Consider the following 12,037-nt stretch of genomic DNA (forward strand, 5'->3'; position numbering starts at 1 on the left):
CAGGTCAGGAAATAGAAGAATGTGGAATTAGGAGGAAGGAAGCAAGACAGAGAGAGAGAAAGCTCCACCTTCTACTTTCACAGACAGCAAATATCTCTGACAACACATTTCTGGGTAACAGAAGAAATACAGAACCTCAAGAGGCTGGGCAAGTCCCTGCTCAGACTCAACAAATCCTTTTGTAACTCTTGAAGCAGTAACACGAAAGTTGGCTACGCAGATATTCACACATGCCGGAAACCACTTCACCAACCAACTGGAGGGAGCCAAGATCTTCACCTCTGACGGAAGTGACCAATCCTTTGCTTCCGGCAGAGACTAATACCTTATTCTCCTGAGGACCAAAGAGGAAATATTAAAACTGAGAGCCCTTAGCTACCATCATCAACTGTATGCTAGTATTAACAGAGGGAAATAATTTCCTTCCTGACTCCCACTGGGTAAGTCACGCCTTGAGCAGAAGGTGTGATTATCTAATCAAACAAATCAAGTCCCAAATGGGCAGACTGTAGCTTGTAGGGGATATCTCAAAGCACTGAGACTTCCTCAGTCTTCAAATCTCTTTGCACCTCCCACTGCCTAGAGCAAAAACAATACAAGAAGTAATCATGATATACAACTTCATCTCAACTTCAACCATCATCAAAGAGCCAGGTCCCAGATCTAGCTGCTTTCCAAGACTGAGGAGAAATTACTGCCCGTCCAGTCCTGGGGGGGCTGGGTGTGCAGAGCTGGAAGGAAGGACACACACTGAGCATATATATGAGGGACCAGGAAGAGTACAGGGGACCGCACATTACAATGTGTTACGTTTCTTTCTATTCAAGATCAGTATCTTAATATAGTCATTATCTTATTTTTCTTTATATTCTTTGTATTTAAACAAAAGAAGAAAGCAACTGTAATGACCCATCACGTAAGGATCACACTTTACAGTTTCCCAAACAGGTTGGCATCTATCAACAAACATGCTCTAAACAAACATGAGAGGTGATTCTCCAATCAGGGAAATGAAGGTGGAGGGACACTGTTTTCTAGGGTTGCACATCTAATAACTGACAGGCCTTCCCATCCCACCATACTCACTGTATTCACAGACTTCTTAAGCTATACTGGTCCCAAAAGCCTATTTCTCTCCAGTCATTTGTTTCCTTCTCATAAAACCATGCAGTTCAGCCTCATCTGTGCTAGAATTCCTAAAGCTTTCCAACAGAGAACTTGCCAGTGCCTGGACACTCTCAGGAAACGGGACAGCCACTACCTTTAGATTTAGTCTTTCTATCCATGAAAATGCACCATGCACCTACCATGTGCCAGAGATCCCACTAGCCTCTGGACTACACACATGGGCAGGAGATACTGTCCCTCTTCTGGCCACGTCTTCCATTCTTAAAGGCCACTGTATGTGTGCTCTGCATCCTGCCTTTTCTGGATCCATTCCAGTAAGACTGGGACATCATTTCCGGTCCTCTCAGCACCATAGTGTGAAGAGACCAGTTGGCTAGTGTCCCTTGCAGAGGAGGAGACAAGGACTAAAGTCCACCAGCCCAGGAGAGTTCTGACAGGAGGGTAAAATAAGGTCCGTGGTCACCTACAAACGTTAGTCCTCTCTCTGCATCCTAACAGCACCCAGACATGCTCTTGAGCGACCACCTCTTCCCCACCATTTAGCTGTCATGAGTTCCCAGGTGACAGCGGGCAGCCAGTTCACATCCATGAGGGGAAACATCCTGTGAATGAAGCTGGCACACACGCACAAGATGGCAGAGCAAGGAGCATGTCGGAGAAACAGAGCCCAGGGCCTCTCACACTGAGCTTGGGGGCACACCCGACCTCGGGACTTGCCGGCTTCCGACAGAGGCAGCCGCCCACACTGTCCTCTCGGTACCGCCGTCTGAGGCTGCATCAGTGTTCTGAAGGACAAAAACCACTGTTGGCTCATAATTAGCTTATGGACAACAGACCCTTCTGAGTTTCTTCCAACTCGCTCCTGGTAACACACTCTCTCCCGTTCTGCCACGACACACTAGAACTTTTGTTTGAACCCAAGTACAAGGCTTCATATTCATCACAACTGAATTTGAAGCACTGGAAAAACTCAGGCGCTGGAGCAGAGAACAAAGATTTACATCTGATGCTCAAAGTGTCTGCTTGGCGAGAAACATTCCAGACCATGTTTGAAATGTTACAGACTGAAACGAATGTTGAAGAGTCCAAGCAGTGGTTTCCAGCCTTTCATCTTATGTAGATCCATAGGTGCAAAGAAAGCCAGCCGGGTGTTCTTTTAAGATACATTGATTAAGAAAAGAAAGAGTGACAAAACATAACTATAAACTCAGCCTCACTTTTAAATGAAGTTAGGTTTTAAGGATCACAACAGGATCCTCTCCCTTTTGAAAAACAAAGCCGTAAACATGGCAAGACATACTATTTATTCAGTAAAAGCCAGAGGTAAGGTGTTTAGGGATTGGCCCTGGGAATGAGAGTACAGATTTAGAATTCTAAATAGAAGTCTTGCCCACAATCCCTCAGCTGTTTTCCTCGGATTCTTCTGTAGCTCAGGATCTCCCACATCATTGATTCTTTTCTAGAATATGTTCTACCTGCTATAAACACAGAGGAATTCCAAAACACAAGCGAAAGTTTACCTTACCTGCTCACCATTCCCCTTCCTGAGTGTATGCAACAGAATTAAAACTCAGATCCCCGTGGAGATGCTACAGGCCCTTTAGGACAGGTACACACCCTTGTCTAAGGAAATTTAGCTTTTCCCACCACAAAGGGTTGATGTGAAACTACAAGATCACAGAAGAAGCACCCTACACAGCAACTTAAAACTACTACTTCCTTTCCTCACAAACACCCATAACACTGTTCACTGACTCTTTCTCGTAGATCAATTTCAAGAATGCTCCCCTCCACACCAAAGGAGAAAGAAGGAAGCAGTGCAGTTATTGGCAACCCAAAATCGTAATTACTCCAAATTTTCTTCCAATTTCTCTTCCTGCCACCTTCCAAAGGCTGAGTCCTGCCTTAGCTTTGCCGTCCATTTTATTAGCATTATTATATCTTGCCATTCATTGTCCATCATCAATAAAATCAACTCAAGAAAAAAAGGAAGAATATTTTTGTTCTTCTTAGTTCTTCCATCCTAGTTACCAGTGCCCATGATTTAAATGGAAACTGATTTTTTAAATTCATTAAAATATGCATATTGACTATAAAAGGAAAAAGTTCTTTTTTTTGCACAGAACTCACCAGTTGAGGAAAAATATCTTCCCTCCGACAAATGCCCTGTAGAACAACGGCAAAAGCACTGAACTGGAAGCAGGTGACTGGATTCCGTCCTCCGTTCTGTTTCTGCAATGATCTCACCTGTAGAAATGGGACAAGGAGGTTAATTATGAATCTCTAGGATCTTACTAGCTGTAGAACGTCCCCAAGCTTGTGAGCTTGCTGGGTAAACCATACTGGAAATGACACCAGGCTTGAAACACACAAATTTAGTGGTTTATCTCTGTACCTCCTAAGCCACCAGTCAGGTCCTGGCACTTCTGCTTCACTAATATGTCTAAGAATGATGAAGAAAGAGAATGCTGGTACCCCAATGTTCATACCTCAGCTTTGGGGAGAAGTGGGGGAATAGTTTCATCATAACATCAAAAGTGAAAGAGATAGATCAAATAGATACATTTTAGGCAAAAAAAATTAACAGCAAAATCTGAACTACAGTAAACAAAAAAAGAAAAAAAATATGAGTTTCTAACTATGGGATCCAGTGGCCGCTGTGAACCTTAGTTTCATTGCCTAAAAAATGACAGTCAATGGGCAGCAGAGGGCTGGACAATCTTGACGCTTCCTGCTAAGTCCTCATCACTTTATTTTCACTTTAAGAACTAGTACTATTTTGTCAAGAATCCTGCAATATATATTCCAACAGACAAGTGTTATAGGGTAGCAGATTGTTATAAAATGTAGATTCAAGGGAAATCCACATACCAGAAAAATGACTACTCCCATTTTCACTGTTGTCATTTTAAACGTTATTGACACAATCATTTTCTGAATATGATCTCATTCAATCTTCAAATACCTGTATACAAGCTCAAAGTTGAGAGGGACCTTAAAAATCACCCACTTCAACCCTTCCAACTGACAGAAGGAGAAACTGGGGACCAGAGGGAGGAGGTGGCCACCCAAAGCATAGTGAGAGGTAGGCAGCCCAAGGCTCCATTTTGGGGCCTGCTCCCCTGGACTGAGTTATGGCCACTTTAACAGAAGAAATGACTGACATTTGCTGGCCAGAGAGACCTGCCCTTGGCCACACAACCAGCTTTGAAGGATAACCAGGACTTACACACCCAGACCTCAGAACACCTGTTCAAAGCTCTTGCATACAGCCCGATAGCAAAACTAAAGCTAAGTTGAGAAAAGGAAGTATCATCAAGGTAAGTCCAGCAAAGCAACGGATTTCCTGAGAACTAGTGCTCTTCATAGGAACTCAAATTGTCAAAGCGACTGAGAGATGGAGCACGAGGAGGCCAACACTGGCCCTCTGGACAGTGCAATCTCATAAAAACAAAAAGATCCCAACTCCAAGCCCCAGGAAACCTCTGGGGTTTCCTCTCCTTGCAGAGGGAGATATCAATCAGAACAGTTTCTACAACAGCAGCAAAGGGCAGCTGACTTCCCCAGATTTTCAGTTTGCTGAAAGGTAAATCTCTCCACCATGGCCCTGGGGCAATGTCTCAGGCACTGGCTACCTTCTCTCCAAGCACAAATGAATATGGCCCCCCTTTGCCATAGTCAATTTCTCTTTCAATAATTTTTTTCTTCCTTTCCATAAAGAGAACAAGCAGTTTCGCAGAAGAACCGCTGTGAAATGATTGAAGTTCTCCTGCAAACAAACCATTAGCAGAGTTCAAATGCAATTTAAATTACCAGTTGTTAAAGTGCTCCTCAATTTCTTCCTAAGTTTCCAAGGAGAATTACATACTATACACTATTTAATTGGTTGTTTTCTATTTTTTAACATCCATTTACCCCCCGATTTTATATTTCAGAAGTGTCTATAAAAGCATCCCTTTAAAAAATTATACATTGTGGAATAGATTAAACCTAAAGATTGAAAAGTATCAGAGAAAACAGCTGCAGGATTACGCAGCTCAGCAGAAATTGATGGTTTTGACACCACAAGACATGCAGAGTTTCAAAATCTTAAGAATCACCTGATGGTGTCCTCACTGTTTACAGATGAAGACACTGAAGCCCCAAAAGAAAGGAAGGCTTGGCCCAAGTTTTCTCACTGGTCAGTGACAGATTCCAGGTGAGAACTCCCTACTTCCCAGCCCAAGGCTGTCACTTTCCACCACCATATGTTGGAGGAGATGATGGGAAATGCTCAACAAATTTAATTTCCACCTGTAATTTTTTTCTTAAAGAAAATATGAAGTCATCTTCAAATATACTACTGACCTCAAAAGTGGAGCTGGCCCATGGCAAGTATCTTCCCAAAAGGGAGAAAGAGAAGTATAAAGCCTGATGAATGACTCAAAGGAGCTTCAAGTGAGCAGATTCCTGGGGAAAAGTCAAGACCCTCTTCCACATTCACTAAATAAGTTATGCAACACCAAGACTGCAAAATTCCACTGCTTTATCTGGCCCAGAACTTGTGGAATGAGAGGATAAAGGCAGATCTTGTCACATCTGTAAATGGAAAGGATTTTAGAGACCATCACAAGGACAGGGTGAACTTCAAGGCTTTGATATTGGACATGTGTAAAGTATTCAACCTCCCTGAGCTCAAGCTTTCCTGCTGCAAAATGGGTCTAATATACCTACCCATCAAGGTGTATGCAACCATTTCTTGGGATTCCATAGCCAGCATGCAAAGCACAGAATCTGCACACAGTGCGCCTTAATGCTCATCCTCATCTTCCAGAGTCTATCTACAACTTCTCAAAGCCTATGACTCTGTGGTTCTAATTTACTAGAACTACAACTGAGTCTTATAAGCCATGTATGCTTCTTAAGTCTGTTAGATGCTGTGTGTCCCCTGACTATAAATTCATTTATTTTGTCATCCAAAAATAAAACAAAATAAAACACATACCTGAAAACATAAATATCCAAACGTTTTCCACCAAAAGCAAACTCTTTGGAACAGTTATCTAAGATGGCCTTCAAATTCATTGATGAGCCAGGCAGTAGTAAAAACCTCAGTTTAATGCCCAAGACCTCATTTAAACTGTCCATCAGCCCTATAAGAAAGATTTCCTATTGTCCACTGAGGAAACTAAGGGTCAAGAAGTCAGGCAACTGTCCAAGATTTGGGGGCTAGTAAGTGATAAAGCTGGAATTTGACCCCAAGTCTTCAAAGTCAAGCTCCACGACCTGGGTTTTATTATTGTGCAGTTAAAACTATACTATGGACAGCTATTCTGCTAGAGGCAAAAATATACCTGGGAAAAATAATCTGCTATGTTCACATTTTAAGGAGCTTTGGGATAAAACACAAAGTCTGAACTTTTAAACTGAAAAATGTTGACCTTAAAAGCAAGTAGATCTTTCTTGAATGTCACCTCACTGTTATTATTTTTTTTTAATTGAAGTAGAGTTGATTTACAATGTTGTGTTACTTTCTGCTGTACAGCAAAGTGATTTAGATATATACCTACATATATATGTGTGTGGGTGTTCTTTTTCATATTCTTTTCCGTATGGTTTATCACAGGATATTAAATATAGTCCCCTATGCTATGCAGTAGAAGTTTCTTGCCTATCCATTCTCTATACAATAGTTTGCATCTGCTAATTCCAAATTTCCAATCCATCCCTCCTCCACCTTCCCTTCCTCTTGGCAACCACAAGTCTGTTGTCTACATCTCTGAGTCTGTTTCTGTTTTGTAGATAAATTCATCTGTGTCATATTTTAGATTCCACTTGCAAGTGATATCCTAAAATATCTGTCTTTCTCTTTCTGATTTACTTCACTTAGAATAATAATCTTTAGGTCCATCCACGTTGCTGCAAATGGCATTATTTCATTCCTTTTCATGGCTGAGTAGTATTCTATTGTAATATATAATCATCTTCTTTGTTCACTCGACTGTTCATGGACATTTAGATTGTTACTACGTCATGGCTATCACAAATAGTGCCTCTATGAACACAGGGGTGCATGTAACTTTTCGAGTTATATTTTTGTCCAAACACACGCCCACAAAATTATACTTTTGTGCAAACATGATTTCTGGATCATATGGAGAAAAGGGAACCCTCCTACATTTTAGTGCAAATGTAAATTGGAAAGCCGCTATGGAAAACAGTATGGAGGTTCCTCAGAAAACCAAAAACAGAGTTGCCATATGATCTTGCTGCTATGTTCTTACATGAAATAAAAAGTTCAGAGCCCTAAGTTCAGAGCGCTAAGAAGACATCTGCCAGCTATGTGGGAAGCAGGCCAGAGAAAGGTTAAGAGTGAGCAGATACCAGAGTGACTCAAAAACAGAATTCAAATGTCTGGGCTCATGATGAAACAAATCGCAGGTAATCCTAGTATGAGCTTCTGAACACACACCCCCACCCCCATTCCCGGCACAACCCTGAAGTGCCACGATGTCAGACGCCCTGCACTCAGAGGTACACAAAGCAGACATCCACGAGCACCTCCTGCCCTCGAGGCACTGTGGATGGGCCCTGCAGAGGCAGGTGCTGAGCTGGACCTGCCTTGAGCTCTCAAAGGGGTTACAGAGGACACACTCCCCCACGACTAGACGGTAGGAAGAGTGTGCAAAGTACCAGTACATGCGGTGTCCTTTGCAAGGTCAGGAAGAGAGCCCTGCTGATGATGACTTCTAAACTGAGCCTGAACACCCAAGAGCATTTCCACGTATGAGGAGGTGGGAAATCAGCCCAGGGAACACGATCTGCGAAGGCCTTGAGGAGAGGAACTCAGGGCGTTCTCAGGGAAAGTGACTAATCTTGTGAGGCCAGTGGCAGAAAACACGGAGAGAAGTGGTGGGACATGAGGCTGGAAAGGAATGCTGTGGCCAGAACATGGAAGACCTTGTGTGTCAGGCTCTTGATGCTCATGGCTATTGCATTTTGAAAAATGTCACAAGAGAAAGTGAAATGGTAGAGCTATTGGAACCGAATCCCCTCCATGGTCAGCTTGCAGACATAGCACAACTAGGAGGGTCTGAAGGAAAACTTCCTGGGGCGGGACCGCTTCTCTGTGGCCCCATTCAGAGATGTCAGAGGAGCGGGTGGCCCTGAGTGTTGCCCCAAACCCACACGTCCATCGACCCTTTCCTCTAGTCCATAATGCTCACCCATGGAAGACCCAGAAAAGAAACAAAATCTCATGCTCCAAACAGGATTTCCACTCTGCCTTCAGGGAAATGACAAAGCTATCCAATTTGATGAATCAGAAGAACACAGGCTAAAAGCAAGCTCAAGCCTCTTTCCCGTCACTCAAGAAGCAGGAGCCAGAAGTCTATCCAGCACGCACTGTGTGTGCTCGAAGCACCACACCACAGAGATCCTGGACAGTCCTGGAACCACATTACCAGGGCCTATATATGAGCCTGAACTGACACTGTTGTGATGTTGCATGGAATTCTTTCCCTTAAAGGGGACTTTGCGGCAGGTCCCATATGGCAAAGGCACAGGCAAGGCATAATTCCCTTCCTGACCTTCAACAGCTCCCAGTCTAGAAAGACTACATGATGGTGGGTGCCATAGCAGAAGCGCAGATAACAATATAAGTCCTCCAAACAACACTGAGGGTTGCCGTGACTACTTATACAGACTTGACAGATGAGGAAACTTATCAGCTTAACTGGCCTAACAGATCACAGAGCTAGGAAGCATCATAGCAAGATTCAAATCCAGATCCCATGCTTATAAGCATCACATGGTTATACTCTATTGCCTCAGAGTCCACTGTGTTTTGAGTCAGCAAAACAGAGAACAAAAAGACCAATTCTGGGGGAGTGTGGATAGCGGGAAGTGGGCAGTGATCAGAGGTTACTTCACTCAGAAGGTGAAGTATCCACTCAGAAGGTGGTATGTGCGCAGAAGTTTATAGGAGGAGCAGGAGTCCTAGGGATGAAGATGGGAGAGGTCATCTCAAGCAAAAGGAACAGCATGAGTTATGGCAGAAGGTGACGAAATGAGTGACTGGGAGAATCATGGGTGTTCACACTGAACAGGTACTGTTGTCTGATTATGGGTACCTGGGGTAGAAGTTTCCACTTAAATGCCAAAAATACTAGGAAAATGTTATGAATAACAAAATAAGTGAATTTAAAGTTGGGAAACATACAGCTGAGTATACAAGAAAAGCAATAAATGTTTCAAAGCAGGACTGTTGTGTGGTCTCAGCTTTCCTCGGGATTCTGTGCTTCAGTGCTAAGGCCATGCATTAACCTTTCAAGACCTGAGCCAGCGTCAGGAATAATGGGCCTTCAGGTCCTTTCAGGTCAATGTATAGAAGGACACCAGACCCTCTGGAGGTTAGGACTTCGATACCTATCTCATGGATTCTGACCTTTTAGAGAAGAGCTTCTACAAACACTAAATGAATTTCAGGCCCTCACTGGAACAAAGTAACCCCAGCCCCAGCCTCAGTTGGTAAAAAGAGCATGGAAAACAGGACAGAAGATACAGAATCAAAAAATCTTACACCTGATGTTTCGATTCTCCAATAATAACTGTGGAATCCTGAGCAAGTCACTTCCTTTTAACAATGGCATGCTCTCATTCATAAAATGGAAATGACCATACTTATTAATACATAGGTAGTGAGCATCAACAAGGGGTCTGGGAGATTAAATATAAGGACACGTGTTTCTACATGTGAGGTGACATGTTGAGAAGAGGTGCTCCCCTGAAAACCACCACATTGACAGGAATAGTACAAAAACTGCCCAATTCTCCTGGTGAAGTATCTAAATCTGGACTTGTCAACAATTTTCCCCCCATAGAAAATTGAGCTGTATTCCCCAGGCAAGTCATTACATCTTTTTGTGCCAAATTGTTTTCATCTTTTAAATGACCCAGTAATCCCACTTTGGGCAATATACATAAGGGAATAATCCAAAAGGAAAAAAGAAGGCAGTTTGTTCAGAGATGTTATTCATATGCTATTTCTAGCTCTTTATATTTCCCTCTATTATAGCACTTATCTCGCTGTGCTGTAATTATCCACTCCCAAACGCCTCCAAATTATCTCTGAATCCATCCCCAGCACCTAGCACAATGCCTGGCATACAGTAAGAACTCAATAAATGTTTGGTGACTAAATGAATGGGTAATATGAGAGAAATTCTCAAAGAAATTGAAGTGAGCAAAAACAAAACATTGTTTTTAAGAGATGTTAAAAAAAGTTTACAAAAAAAAACAATTAAAAAGCGCTGATAACTATAGACTGCAAGCTATTTGAAGAGGAGTTTGAGAAGCTTTAGGAATGGATTTCAGATGATTTCGTCTATGATCTCGGAGCATCTCCAGGCTTAGGCAGAGTACAGTATGAGATCGCCGTGAGACACGCACAGGTCATTTTGGCCTCATGGATTCCCTGTGTGACTCAGCCTCTACCTGACACTGACTACCTCACCCAACTCCTCTGAGACCAGCCTCTCCATTGAAAGCTGGAGTATTTACAGGAAAGCCCAGCCCATGAAAAGGAATTACAGGGAAGAGGCAAGGGCCAGCAAGTGTGAATTCAAATGTAAATAAAAGAAAAGGGCTGGGGGTGCCCATGGAGGAGAGCCCCCAAGGCAAAGTAAGGCTTTGAAGCGCCAGGTCTTCCGGGCTGTCACTAAGCCTTCTAAATCCATCTGACAGGGCAGCTGAAGACGCCTCACCACAGAGTTTATAGGAGGCAGTAGTCTCTGCAAGAACAGAGCACACATCAAAGGAAAACACTATGTTAAATATGGCCCATAAAGTCAACATCACTCTGGATGTTCCCTATTCTTGGTGGGAAAGAATGCTTTATACAAATACCCAGAGAGAGCAAAGGAAGCAGCATGTTCTGCCGGGCTCACTGTGGAGTTTGCTGTGCCGTGGAGCTCCCGCGGCCCTCAGCCTGGAAGTCAGAGGCAGGAAGCGACTGCCCTCCAGTCCTTGGCCAGAAGCTCCAGGCTAGACACCAAAGCAGAGGGTACTCAGAACCTCCTAGTCCAAACCAGCTGCCAGGCTGTGAACCCCTACTGTGCCTCCATGGGGGTCTCTCAGATTCCTGCCACATGAACCTCACATTTCTCTGGAGGAGACTGGTCTTGACATCCTGGAGACGATCCCTCGGAAGCATGTCCTAAGCAAATCCGCTCGCTTCTCTCTGGTTCCACTCTGACCGCCCTAATCACTGTGACCCTGGGCTGCTGCTTGCTTCTACTCCTGGCAGTGCACTCCCCCACGGCAGCTAGAGTGATGCTGGTAAATGTTTAACTCCGATGCCTTCCAGCACTCGACTCAGGTCCAAGCCCCTTCTCGAGCTGACTGACACATCCCAGCCCCTGCCTCGCCCTCATCCCATGCTTCCCCCACTGCAGGCCACCCTCCTGGCACACTGGGCTCCTTTGTTCCTCAAATGCAAACTCATTCCCACTCCATGGACCTTGTATTGACCCTGCCCTCTGCCTATAATGTTCTCCCCGCTGACTTGCCCGTGGCTGGCTCCCCGGCATTGAGAGCTCAACTTAAACATGATCCCCTCCTCCACTCCCTCACAGGCAGGGCATCCTCCGTGAACCTTCCTCAGCGTTACTTATCATTCTCTGCTGTTTACATGTTCATCTATCATCTGCCGCCCCCATGTATCTCTCTAGAATGTAAGTTCCAAGCGATCTTTGTTTTGTGTCTTTTTCTTCATTCAAACCCAGTACTGGATCCATGCCCAGAACAGTATGAGGCACATAAGTGGGATCCCTATAAAGATTTAATACAATTTGATGAATTAGATGAATGCATGCCACAGATGACAGAAACCTTAAAGGCTGCTTAAAGGCAACAGTCCAGTACTGTGGCT

General features: G+C 43.8%; 1 protein-coding gene across 6 annotated transcripts in view; it reads right to left on the reverse strand.

Moving 5' to 3' along the window:
- The window catches only part of LPP (LIM domain containing preferred translocation partner in lipoma), a 772,586-nt gene that overhangs the window by 702,706 nt on the left and 57,843 nt on the right, over nt 1-12,037 (reverse strand). For all 6 annotated transcript variants that reach the window (XM_055408177.2, XM_055408186.2, XM_055408120.2 and 3 more), the window contains one exon: nt 3,259-3,375. The gene's annotated coding sequence lies outside the window, so the exon portion shown is untranslated. The remainder of the gene's footprint in view (nt 1-3,258; nt 3,376-12,037) is intronic.

The sequence above is a fragment of the Moschus berezovskii genome, chromosome 1, assembly GCF_049115385.1.
Source record: "Moschus berezovskii isolate FMDL1 chromosome 1, NW_MosBer_1.0, whole genome shotgun sequence".
NCBI classification, from domain to species: Eukaryota; Metazoa; Chordata; class Mammalia; order Artiodactyla; family Moschidae; genus Moschus; species Moschus berezovskii.